At 40.4% G+C, this 12,500-nt stretch overlaps 2 long non-coding RNA genes across 4 annotated transcripts in view; one reads left to right on the top strand and one right to left on the bottom strand.

The window, feature by feature from the left end:
- LOC147017467 (uncharacterized) overlaps positions 1–7,836 on the bottom strand; it is a 9,014-nt gene extending 1,178 nt beyond the window's left edge. The window contains exons 1-2 of the long non-coding RNA XR_015049520.1: positions 7,397–7,836; positions 1–632 (exon numbers count right to left, since the gene is read on the bottom strand). The exon at positions 1–632 is cut by the window's left edge and continues 1,178 nt beyond it. This is a non-coding gene — a long non-coding RNA (uncharacterized LOC147017467). The remainder of the gene's footprint in view (positions 633–7,396) is intronic.
- LOC147017468 (uncharacterized) overlaps positions 3,548–12,500 on the top strand; it is a 131,999-nt gene continuing 123,046 nt past the window's right edge. For all 3 annotated transcript variants that reach the window (XR_015049519.1, XR_015049517.1, XR_015049518.1), the window contains exons 1-2: positions 3,548–3,846; positions 11,619–11,664. This is a non-coding gene — a long non-coding RNA (uncharacterized LOC147017468). The remainder of the gene's footprint in view (positions 3,847–11,618; positions 11,665–12,500) is intronic.

Consider the following 12,500-nt stretch of genomic DNA (forward strand, 5'->3'; position numbering starts at 1 on the left):
ATGTGGTGAGGTGTTTTTAATTGCACAGTGGGAGTTGTTTTTAAATCACATGGAGGTGAGTTGTTTTGAATAATGTGGTGAGGTATTTTTAATAATGTAGTGGTGAGGTGTTTTTAATAACATGACAGTGAGGAGTTTTTTTAATAACATAGTGGTGAGGTCTCCTCAATAATGTGGTGGTGAGGTGTTTTTAAGAACAGTAGCAGATACCCGTCTCCGACGGGTATGGGGGACAGGACGGATTACAATACTCGGTTACAGTAGTTTCTTTGGATGTTTTGCACCACATTCAGCAGCTCAGTTCATATTGGTGATGTTTCTGGGTGCCCATGGTAGCATTTCAGACCGGTCGCTTTAGATTGTTGGCCTTGACACATAGTGCCGGATGAGTAACACGAACTATTTGACATATTCATCGTTTCTATATTACCTCCATCAACAGATTAACAACATGACAGGATAAATGTTGTAAATGCTGAGTTGAACCAACGTCCTGAACTCATGGACTTAGTTAAGTAAAGCATCGTCTGGGATCCGGCCATCGGTTTGCCGCCGAATCCTGCTGATTGTGACGTCATCGATTCCCTCTTTGAAAATTCTGTCTTCATTCGATTTTTTGAATCCGCCATCACCTGCGTAAATACATGGACACACATAATGTGAAGATTGCAGAAGTATGAACAGAATATGTTCGGAGAAAACTGTGTTAGAAGTTCCAGGCTTACACCCATTATATTATGATGGTCATGAGATGTTTTTAATAACGTAGCAGTGAGGTGTTTTTAATAACGTAGCAGTGAGGTGTTTTTAATAACGTGGCAGGGGGGTGTTTTTAATAACGTGGCAGTGAGGTGTTTTTAACAACATGACAGTGAGGTGTTTTTAATAACCTGACAATGAGGTGGTCTTAATAACGTGGCAGTGAGGTGTTTTTAATAACGTGGCAGTGAGGTGTTTTTAATAACATGACAGTGAGGTATTTTTAATAACCTGACAATGAGGTGTTTTTAACAACGTGGCAGTGAGGTGTTTTTAACAACATGGCAGTGAGATGTTTTTAATAACGTGGAAGTGAGGTGTTTTTAATAAGGTGGTAGTGAGGTGTTTTCAATAACGTGGAAGTGAGGTGTTCTTAATAACGAGGAAGTGGAGTGTTTTTAATAATGTCGCAGTGAGTTGTTTTTAATAACAAGGCAGTGAGGTGTTTTTTTAATAACAAGGCAGTGAGGTGTTTTTAATAACAAGGCAGTGAGGTGTTTTTAATAACAAGGCAGTGAGGTTTTTTTAATGACATGGCAGTGAGATGTTTTTAATAACATGGCAGTGAGATGTTTTTAATAATGTGGCAGTGAGTTGTTTTTAATAACAAGGCAGTGAGGTGTTTTTAATAACGTGGCAGTGAGATGTTTTTAATAATGTGGCAGTGAGTTGTTTTTAATAACAAGGCAGTGAGGTGTTTTTAATAACTTGGCAGTGAGATGTTTTTAATAATGTGGCAGTGAGTTGTTTTTAATAACAAGGCAGTGAGGTGTTTTTAATAACAAGGCAGTGAAGTGTTTTTAATAACGTGGCAGTGAGATGTTTTTAATAATGTGATAGTGAGGTGTTTTTAATAACAAGGCAGTGAGGAGTTTTTAATAACAAGGCAGTGGGGTGTTTTTTAATGACATGGCAGTGAGATGTTTTTAATAACAAGGGAGTGAGGAGTTTTTAATAACCTGACAATGAGGTGGTTTTAATAATGCAGCAGTGAAGTGTTTTTAATAACCTGACAATGAGGTGGTTTTAATATTGTGGTGAGGTGTTTTTCATAACCTGACAATGAGGTGTTTTTAATAACGTGGCAGTGAGGTGTTTTTTTATAACGTGAACACTGAGGTGTTTTTAATATCGTGGTGAGGTGTTTTTAATAATATGGCAGTGTGGTGTTTTTAATAACGTGACAGTGAGGTGTTTTTAATATTGTGGTGAGGTGTTTTTATTAATGTGACAGTGAGGTGTTTTTAATAACGTGACAGTGAGATATTTTTTAATAACGTGACAGTGATATGTTTTTAATAATGTGGCAGTGAGGTTTTCATAAAAATGTCGCAGTGAGGTATTTTTAATAATGTGGCAGTGTGGTGTTTTTAATAACGTGACAGTGAGGTGTTTTTAATATCATGGTGAGGTGTTTTTATTAATGTGACAGTGAGGTGTTTTTAATATCGTGGTGAGGTGTTTTTATTAATGTGACAGTGAGGTGTTTTTAATATCGTGGTGAGGTGTTTTAATGAATGTGACAGTGAGGTATTTTTAATAACGTGACAGTGATATGTTTTTAATAATGTGGCAGTGAGGTTTTCATAAAAATGTGGCAGTGAGGTTTTTTTCTTATAACGTGACAGTGAGGTGTTTTTAATATCGTGGTGAGGTGTTTTTAGTAATGTCGCAGTGTGGTGTTTTTAATAACGTGACAGTGAGGTATTTTTAATAATATGACAGTGAGGTGTTTTTAATAACGTGACAGTGAGGTGTTTTTAATAACGTGACAGTGAGGTGTTTTTAATAACGTGACAGTGAGGTTTTTTTTAATAAAGTGACAGTGAGGTATTTTTAATAACGTGACAGTGAGGTATTTTTAATAATGTGGCAGTGTGGTGTTTTTAATAACGTGGAAGTGAGTTGTTTTTAATAATGTGGTTGTGAGGTGTTTTTAATAAGGTGGCAGTGAGGTGTTTTTCCCACTATAGCGATGTGTGGTGAGACGAGTGTTGTGAGCCAATGCACGCTATTATGGACATGTATATGTGTGTATATGTATATATGTGTGAACATGTATAGATCTGTGTATATGTATATATGTGTGTATATGTCTGTACATGTATAGATGTGTGTATATGTATATATGTGTGTATATGTATGCATGTGTGTATATGTATGTACATGTAGAGATGTGTGTATATGTATATATGTGTGTATATGTTTATATATGTGTGTATATGTTTATATGTGTGTATATTTATATATGTGTGTATATGTATACATGTGTGTATATGTATATATGTGTGTATATGTATATATGTATGTACATGTATAGATGTGTGCATATGTATACGTGTATATGTGTGTATTTGTATACATGTGTGTAGATGTATGTATGTGTGTATATGTATATATGTGTGTATGTATGTGTGTATGTATGTGCATATGTGTGTATGTATGTACATGTATATATGTATGTGCATGTGTATATGTGTGCATATATATATATATATATATATATATATATATATATATATATATATATATATATATATATATATATATATATGAATTTTTGCAGATGCACTGTTTTACATGTGTTGCCTGCCCTTCATGTAAGAAGAGGGCTGCTCACATGAAATATGTCAAATACCTGGTCAAGTTTATATTGTGAAAGTGCATTTTATATATATATATATATATATATATATATATATATATATATATATATATATATATATATATATATATATATATATATATATATATATATATATATATACACACACACACATCAGAGCGATAGATTTTCTGAGTTTGCATGTTCGGATGCTTCCAGCGCTGAGTTCCACAGGGAGTCTGAGGACCGACTGTCCGAGGAAGGTTCTTGTGTTTGTGGAGGCCGGGCCGAGCGAGGGTGGGGACCGTCCCCTACAGCAGCACAATGGCGAGCAAGCGGCCACTGAACGGGTCAATTGAGCGCAAAATCGGAAACCCCTCAGACCGCCATCAAAGCGCGCTGGTTTCTCTCCATGGAGATGGACTTGTCCATCACGTTTGTCGATATCAACCCTGTCGATGTCAGAAAAGAGTTTGGCTGAGGTAGGCCCACTGTTCTTTTCCTTATAAATACTCCACCACAAATCCTTCGAACCACAATGTTATTTACCTGGTTCGATGTATTATCAATATCGGATTATTTAAACTTTAGCAAAACATCAAAAAGATTTTGATATAATTAAAGCTCCAGCAAAATCTCCCCGGGAGTGCAACACCACAATAACGGGCCAAATGGCCTCATCTCCTTGTTTGAGGTCGAACTGTTTGGGATCGTGCGATGACGACTTGCACTCAATTCCCTGTCGAGATTGTGGAACCTTAACATATTAATTCTCATTTTGTTTCGGAGTACAGAAAATGTCCGAGAATTGTTTACAATTGGTCGATTCCTCATGAAAAATTTACCTTTGAACGTGACGCGGACCTGCTGAAGCATAATCCAAGCTGCAGCCCTCTCCATGGTTTATGGTTCGTTGGGGGGGGGGGGTCGGTATCAATAATACAGAATATTGAAATCGATATTAGGTAAACAAAACCATACAACTCTTCAACAAAGTGCTATGACGTAAGAATGATGCTGCAAATATATGAAGGTTGATCGTTAAGACCATATCCTATATCTATTCGAGAAGAGCAGTGTGCGTGTGGCCATTTTTCTCAGAGATGGCTGAACGGATGTTCATGGCCGAAGCTTCAGCTGTTCATCAGTGAGTGCCAGCGAGTGTTTTAGGCAAAAAAACAAAAATTGAAAATTTTGACAAAAAGAAAAGATTTTTAAAAAAATAAAAAATTAAATCACTCGATAGTGTCCAGGCCTTTGTAGCGATGCAGCGATTTCAATTTGTGAAAGGTAATATCAAAAAATACACCCGTGCGGGAGTGACGGTCATCCCTGCCAGAAAATATATAGCCTCCTGAAGGTAGGGCAGTTTTTGCAAACTTTGAAGTCACGTGACGCGAAAGCGAAATTCGAAAATCTGTCTTGACCAAATTTAGATATTGTCCCATAGATTCATATGCCACAATCAAATTCAAGATTGCTTGAGAAATGTAGGAGGACATAGATTTTGAAAATCGTCATTTTCGCATTTTTTTGCCAACCTTGAAGTCACGTGACACAAAAACGAAAGCGAATATCGAAAATCCGGCCAGACCAAATTTAGATATTTTCCCATAGATTCATTTGCTACAATCAAATTCAAGATCGCTTGAGAAATGTAGGAGGAGATAGATTTTGAAAATCGTCATTTTCGCATTTTTTGCCAACTTTGAAGTCACGTGACACGAAAGCGAATATCGAAAATCCGGCCTGACAAAATTTATATATTGTCCCATAGATTCATTTGCTACAATCAAATTCAAGATCGCTTGAGAAATGGCGGAGGAAATAGAATTTGAAAACCGTCATTTTCGCAACTTCAAAGGCCTCGTGACCTTGACCTTGACCTTCGGTGACCTTGAAAGTCATACCATCGTGTACATCTCATGGACTTATATCAGGATCACTAATGACCAGATCTCCCACTTCAACTTCATTGTGAACAGACGGACGGACGGATCGTCACCTCTCCTCTCAACACCAATATTATTAGGTCATGCTCGAAGAGATGACCTAATGATCCCCGTTCCCATTCCTTCGTAGGTGCAGGGAAGTGTTTTAGCCCGACACAAAAAATAGACCGGGCAATGCCGGGTACCCCTGCTAGTAATTCCATCAAATATCGGTAATTTCAATGGGCAAAAAATACCAAAACTAGGACACTCGGTAGAGCACATACCTCCGCCAGGTAATGCCTGATCCATGAGAACATATCGGTCCCAATACATTTTTGAAATATCATGCTATGCAGTACTATATAGTTTTTGGCCCTATCTCTCAATGGTGAAGAATCACTTAAAAAATTGTCGTAGTCTGATCCGGATCCAGATCTTCACCAAAATCAAATAAATTCGTCATTGTCACACACCGAACCTGTCCACCAAGCTTCGTCCGAATCCGTCCACAAGTTTTTGAGATATTGTGCTATATATCAGTTTCGCCATATCTCTCAATGGTGAAGAATCACTTAAGAAATTATCCGATCCGAATCCGGATCCGGATCTTCACCAAAATTGAATAAATTCTTCCTTGTCACACACTCAACGTGTCCACCAAGTTTTATCTGAATCCGTCCCCAACTTTTCGAGATATCGTGCGAAATATGATTTTGGCCCTCTCTCTCTCTCAATGATGAAGAATCACTTAAATAATTCTAGTAGTCGGATCCGCATTCGGATCTTCACCAAAATCTTCACCACCACAAAACTCTTTTTGTGGATTTTGTGGATCTTCACCACAAAAAGACCGAACCTGTCCACAAAATTTCGTCCAGATCCGTCCACAACTTTTTCAGATATCCTGTACAAAGGTAATCAGACAGTCAGAAAGGGATGAAAACATAACCTCCTTCACCTTCGGTGGTGGAGGTAAAAATGACTTCATTCAGGGGTCAAAGTATTCGAAAAGGATTGTATGGGGGAGAAAAACACGCTTCGTTTGGTTCAGCCATGAGCCATTGACTTTCCTTACGTAATGTCAACGACTTGCTCGACAGGTGAAAGGATAATGAGGATTACTTGAAATACAAATCGCTGCAAAGAAATTATTCAGTCGGTACTACTGTTTATATTGTATCAAGTAAATTATATCATTGAATTAAATATCTTCTGTGCAGAATGTTTATATAAATAGTGGTAAATGACGTCAATAATGGAAAAAATCCAAGTTTCCCCATTTGGCGTGAAATTTTCTGGGTAAAAAAAAGTTTTGTTGGAATGAAACAAAGTAAAAATCTGGAAATATTTTAGTGATAACTGCACTGGAATTACAACTTTGTATAATAGACAGCACTTTGTTTTCCATGATCATTGATACCAACAGCAAAAATGAATGAGTTCTCATAAATGTTTATTTTGTCAAACGAATAAATAACACCAGTAATTAGTCGAGTGCCAGGCCTGGCCAGCCTGTTCGTGAAAGACTTGGGCCAAAAACTTCCCTCTGGCCAACCCCACAAGAACGTGGGGATAATTGTGGCAGTTAAAGAAGAAGTAATGGCAACCGCAGTTTATAATGTTTCATTTTCTTTAGATTTGTATTTTGAGTGTATTTATAATTAAATTTGTGATTTTTAATCACGTTCCTATATTAAGACCGGACATACAAACAAGGTATTATAATTACCATAATTACAAACAGGGTATGTGCGGTATCGATTATATTATAAATTGCATAAGTACCATGACGACCTATGTATGGTGTAAATTATTACAAATAGAATAAATATAAACAAGGTGTGTGCACCATTAAGAAGATATAACTACCAGAAGTACAACCGGTGTATGTGCGGCATAAACTAAAATAAATACCATAAGTACAAATGAGGGGGGTGTGGATGTGTGGTATTAATTATATATTATAAATACCATAACCACAAACAAGTAATATGCGTCGTATGAATTATTTATTACAAATACCATAAGTACAAACGAGGTATGAACTATAAATTACCGAATTGTCGAACGAGTGGTAAAATCGCTAACCGTTTCTCACCTTTTCCTTGTGCCAGCAAAATTCGTGCTGATTCGTGCAGAGAATTCCGTGAGTTATGGTAAAGAAGGTCGGGTACGTTGGTACAAATGACTGATCGCTTTACCCGTACCGTACAATGCAGGTTATTTGTTCATTACAAGGGTGAGGACCGTAACAAACTCCGCTTGTCTGCGTCCCGCCATGAGTGCTATGTTTCGTGCTTGGAGGCTTCTGGTTCTGGCAAAATGCCAAGCATGCGAGGCACGTCTACTCCCCGCACGTCTCAGAATTCAGAAATCGCCAGAGACGCAAATCTACAGGTCACTGACAGGCCACGAGTACATGTTCGAGTTCAAATACAGATTTTTAACTGTTCCTCTCTCCAAGGTTTAACACAGTCCCCCCACTGCCCCCTGCAAGGTTTAAACATAGTCCTTTTTTCCAGAGTTTGAAACTGTCACTCTCCAGGGTGAAAAGGTTCCTCTTCAGGGTTTAAAATGGTGTCTCACTCCAGGGTTTAAAATTGTCTTTTCGAGAGCTAAATCCTGCCCCTCTTGAAGGTTGAAACTGTTGCTACCTCCAGGGTTTAAAACCATCCCTCTCTCTCGTGTTTAAAAACATCCCATTCTCCAGGGTTTAAAACCATCCCTCTCTCTCGTGTTTAAAAACATCTCACTCTCAAGTGTTTAAAACCATCCCTCTCTCACGTGTTTAGAAACATCCCACTCTCCAGGGTTTAAAACCATTCCTCTCTCCAGGGTTTAAAACCATTCCTCTCTCCAGGGTTTAAAACCATTCCTCTCTCCAGGGTTTAAAACCATTCCTCTCTCCAGGGTTTAAAACCATTCCTCTCTCCAGGGTTTAAAACCATTCCTCTCTCCAGGGTTTAAAACCATTCCTCTCTCCAGGGTTTAAAACCATTCCTCTCTCCAGGGTTTAAAACCACTTCTCTCTCCAGGGTTTAAAACCATTCCTCTCTCCAGGGTTTAAAACCATTCCTCTCTCCAGGGTTTAAAACCATCCCTCTCTCCAGGGTTTAAAACCATTCCTCTCTCCAGGGTTTAAAACCGTCGCCCTCTCCAGGGTTTAAAACCGTCCCCCTCTCCAGGGTTTAAAACCGTCCCCCTCTCCAGGGTTTAAAACCGTCCCCCTCTCCAGGGTTTAAAACTGTCCCCCTCTCCAGGGTTTAAAACCGTCACCCTCTCCAGGGTTTAAAACTGTCCCCCTCTCCAGGGTTTAAAACCGTCCCCCTCTCCAGGGTTTTAAACCGTCCCCTCTCCTGGGTTTAAAACCATCCCTCTCTCCAGGGTTTAAAACCATCCCTCTCTCCAGGGTTTAAAACCAAAGCCTCTCTCTCTCCAGGGTTTAAAACTGTCCCTTTCTCCAGGGTTTAAAACCATCCCTCTCGCCAGGGTTTGAAACCGTCACTCTCTCCAGGGTTTAAAACCGTCCCTCTCGCCAGGGTTTAAGACCATCCCTCTCTCAGGTATAAAAACGGTCACTTTCCAGGGTATAAAATGGTTCTCTCTCTCTCTCTCTCTCTCTCTCTCTCTCTCTCTCTCTCTCTCTCTCTCTCTCTCTCTCTGTCTCTCTATCTCTCTATCTCTCTATCTCTCTGTCTCTGTCTCTGTCTCTGTCTCTGTCTCTGTCTCTGTCTCTGTCTCTCTGTCTCTCTGTCTCTCTGTCTCTCTGTCTCTCTGTCTCTCTCTCTCTCTCTCTCTCTCTCTCTCACTCTCTCTCTCTTTTTCTCTTTCTCTTTCTCTCTCTCTCTCTCTCTCTCTCTCTCTCTCTCTGTGTCTCTCTCTCTCTCTCTCTCTCTCTCTGTCTCTGTCTCTGTCTCTGTGTCTCTCTCTCCCTCTCTCTGTCTCTGTCTGTCTGTCTCTCTCTCTCTCTCTCTCTCTCTCTCTCTGTCTATTTCTCTCTCTGTCTCTCTGTCTCTCTCTGTGTCTCTGTCTCTGTCTCTCTCTCTCTGTCTCTGTCTCTGTCTCTGTCTCTGTCTCTGTCTCTGTCTCGCTCTCTCTCTCTCTCTCTCTCGCTCTCTCTCTCTCTCTCTCTATATCTCTCTCTCTCTCTCTCTCTCTCTCTCTCTCTCTCTCTCTCTCTCTCTCCCTCTCTCCCTCTCTCTCTCTCTCTCCCTCTCTCTCTCTCTCTCTCTCTCTCTCTCTCTCTCTCTCTCTCTCTCTCTCTCTCTCTCTCTCTCTCTCTCTCTCCCTCTCTCCCCTCCCAGGGTTTAAAACTGTCCCTCCTCACCTCATTCCAGGGATAACATTGACATTCTTTTATGCTCCAGAGTCAACATGATCCTTATTTCTGCCTGCCAGCCAACATGGCTCTTCTTTCTTCCTTACTTGTGACATCTGTTGTACATCTTCTTTTAAGCAGTTCGACCTTTTTATGTCTATTTTATGTCGATTTTGCTCCTCCACCGATGAAGTCGCCGAAGGAATTATGTTTTTGTGTTGTCCTTCTGGCTGTCCATCTGTCCGTTCATCCATCCATCCATGATATGTTTTCGTTACCGCAATAATGCAACAACTGAAGGAATTTTAGTCAAACTTGGTACAACTATCTCTCATGATGAAAGATGAATTTATTAGATTATGGGGTCAAAAGTTCAAAGGTCAGAGGTCCCATTCGGCAAAAATTGTCACCAAGCTAATTTGTGAAGCAGCAATGGGATTTTGACCAAACTTGGCATAAGTGTATATAATATTATGATGCAAACATCTTTCCTCTCCAGGGTTTAAAACTATCCCTCTCTCCAGGCTGCTTTCATCGACAGTCTGAGGGAGTACTGTTCTCCCTCCGGGCTGGTGCTCCTGCCTCATATTTTGCTCGGCTTCACGCTGTGGAAACCAAAGCTTTTTTGACCATTGGAATCTCCTGCGATGAAGCTGAGTTTGGGTCTCTCACTGTCTCACTGCAGGCAGGTCGGTGGTCTTTCTGTCTTCTACCATTTCCTCTCCGGCCTTGTCCCCCCTGCTTTGTCTGTGATTTGTCCCCCAATATTTCCGCAGGGTGCTCAAGGTCTGCCAGCAACCCCCTTTTGGTGAAACTGCCAAAATCAAGAATCACTGCTCACCTTCACCCTTTCATTCCTCTTTTTTCCCACCTCTGGAACAAACTCGCACACTCTCTTCAATCCCACTCTTCCCTCCATGTCTTCAAACCATCTGCTCACCACCATCTCACATCTTCCCTCATCCGTAATTATGATCTTTTCTCCCCCCATTAATCCACCCCAAACTCACCTCCTTCAAATTCTCTGCTTTCCTTCCTGAAAGTCCCTGTGGTGTCCATCTTCTTTACCCCATCACGTGTATGCACCCCATCCCTCTCCCTTCCACAGATCTAACGTCTCTATTCTCGACTGTTTCGTGCCTCCCTCTCCTGCCTCTCTTGTCTTATGCCCCCTTTGTTATATGTTCTGTGTGTTAGCTCTTATACAAGCCTCGACAATGTATACAAAAAACAAAAATATTAGATTTCGGTATCAAGAGGTCAAAGGTCAGAGTCTGTAATAGGTTTTCGTTACCCCAGTAACTTAAGAATGGCTGAAAGGAACCAAGTCAAACTTTGTACAAGTATGTATGATGATGTAAAGATAAATTGATTAGATTATGTGGTCAAGAAGTCAGAGGTCCCATCAGGTAAAAATTCTGTTACTGCGCTAGTTCGTGTGAAGCAGTGATGGGATTTTGACCAAACATGGTATAAGTACATATTATGATGCAAAGAAGAACCGATTTAGATTTCGGTGTCAAAGGGCAAAGGTCATGTCAGGGGGAAAATGTGATCCTTGAGAACTGCTGAAGATATTTAAATTAAACTTGGTACACGTATGTATCATCCTTACTCCTTCCTATCTATAAATTTACAGACTGGTGTGTGTTTGTTTGTTCGTTCGTTCGTCACACTACTCCTCCAGTTCTGGGCTGATTACATTCAGACTTGCTACATCGGATCAGCATGACCCCAATTAGTGTACAAGAGTGTTTTTATCTTTGCCAGTGGACTTGGGTAGTTGTGGGAGGGTGGGGGGCGGAGATACAAATTCTCAATGCAAATGTGTATCATGGAGTACCGCTCCAGGTGGGAGAGGGTATTACCAGTCCTACAATTTATAGTACAGTTATTCCTGTCCCCACGTTTTCCAGTGCAGTGAGGTGTTTTGAGTTATAAGCAGTAGGTATGCTTTTGCTTCTTGCATGTAACCCGGGTTATTTTTAAAATTTATTTTCAGAGCGATTGAGGCAGCTGACAGTTGCCTATACACCGCAGAAATAAAGGTATGTGTCAGAAGAACGCGTTGCATGGTTGGAACATAATCGGTCGATGTCGTGAGGTCGAAGATTGCCAGTCCTGTTCATCAATGTTTTGTTGATGTTTTAATGTTTCATCATTTGCTTATTGAGTAAATCCATTGCCTTTGATCTTTCTGTGAGAATAATAGAATATCTCTGTCTTTGTGTGAATTATTGCGTCCATGACTCTGTCCTGATTTTAAGAACCACATTTATGGGGACAATATCCAACGATCTGGGTTGTATAATATCTTGATGTATATTCCTCATCGAGAATTGCTTGTTTATTACATTAAACCTTATTATGATGTAACGAGTTCATTAATCACTGCTAAAGACTGGTACAGATCGAGATTTTGGGGTGGGGGGAGCGTGGAGGGGTGTTGACCCCAGTGGAAGGTGGTCAGGGTTGTTTACCTTGGTCTATTCAAGAAGAATGACATTCACAAATGAACGGTTATTTTGGTGAGGATTTCGTGCCTAACCCTAACATCTAATCCAAGGAATCAACACCTCCCCTCTCCCCCTTCACCAGCTCCACAACCCACAGGCATCTCTTGCTTTCATGAGCCGCTAATGGGAGGGATTCAAGACGGCACCTACTGCTGCTGTGACTTGACCACCACCCTTCCATTTGTGCTCCCATCTTGATCACCACACCACCACCCCCCAACACACACACACACACACACACACACACACACACACACACACACACACACACCATGTGGTCAGTCAAAACAGACGGCTTAACACCAGCGGCTGCTGCCTTTACGCACTAGTCATGGACTAATAGCGCAAACAGGCGGGCCCATTCAGGG

Source organism: Eptatretus burgeri, chromosome 11, assembly GCF_056783735.1.
Source record: "Eptatretus burgeri isolate ZD-2024b chromosome 11, Ebu_testis_v1, whole genome shotgun sequence".
In the NCBI taxonomy this organism is placed as follows: Eukaryota; Metazoa; Chordata; class Myxini; order Myxiniformes; family Myxinidae; genus Eptatretus; species Eptatretus burgeri.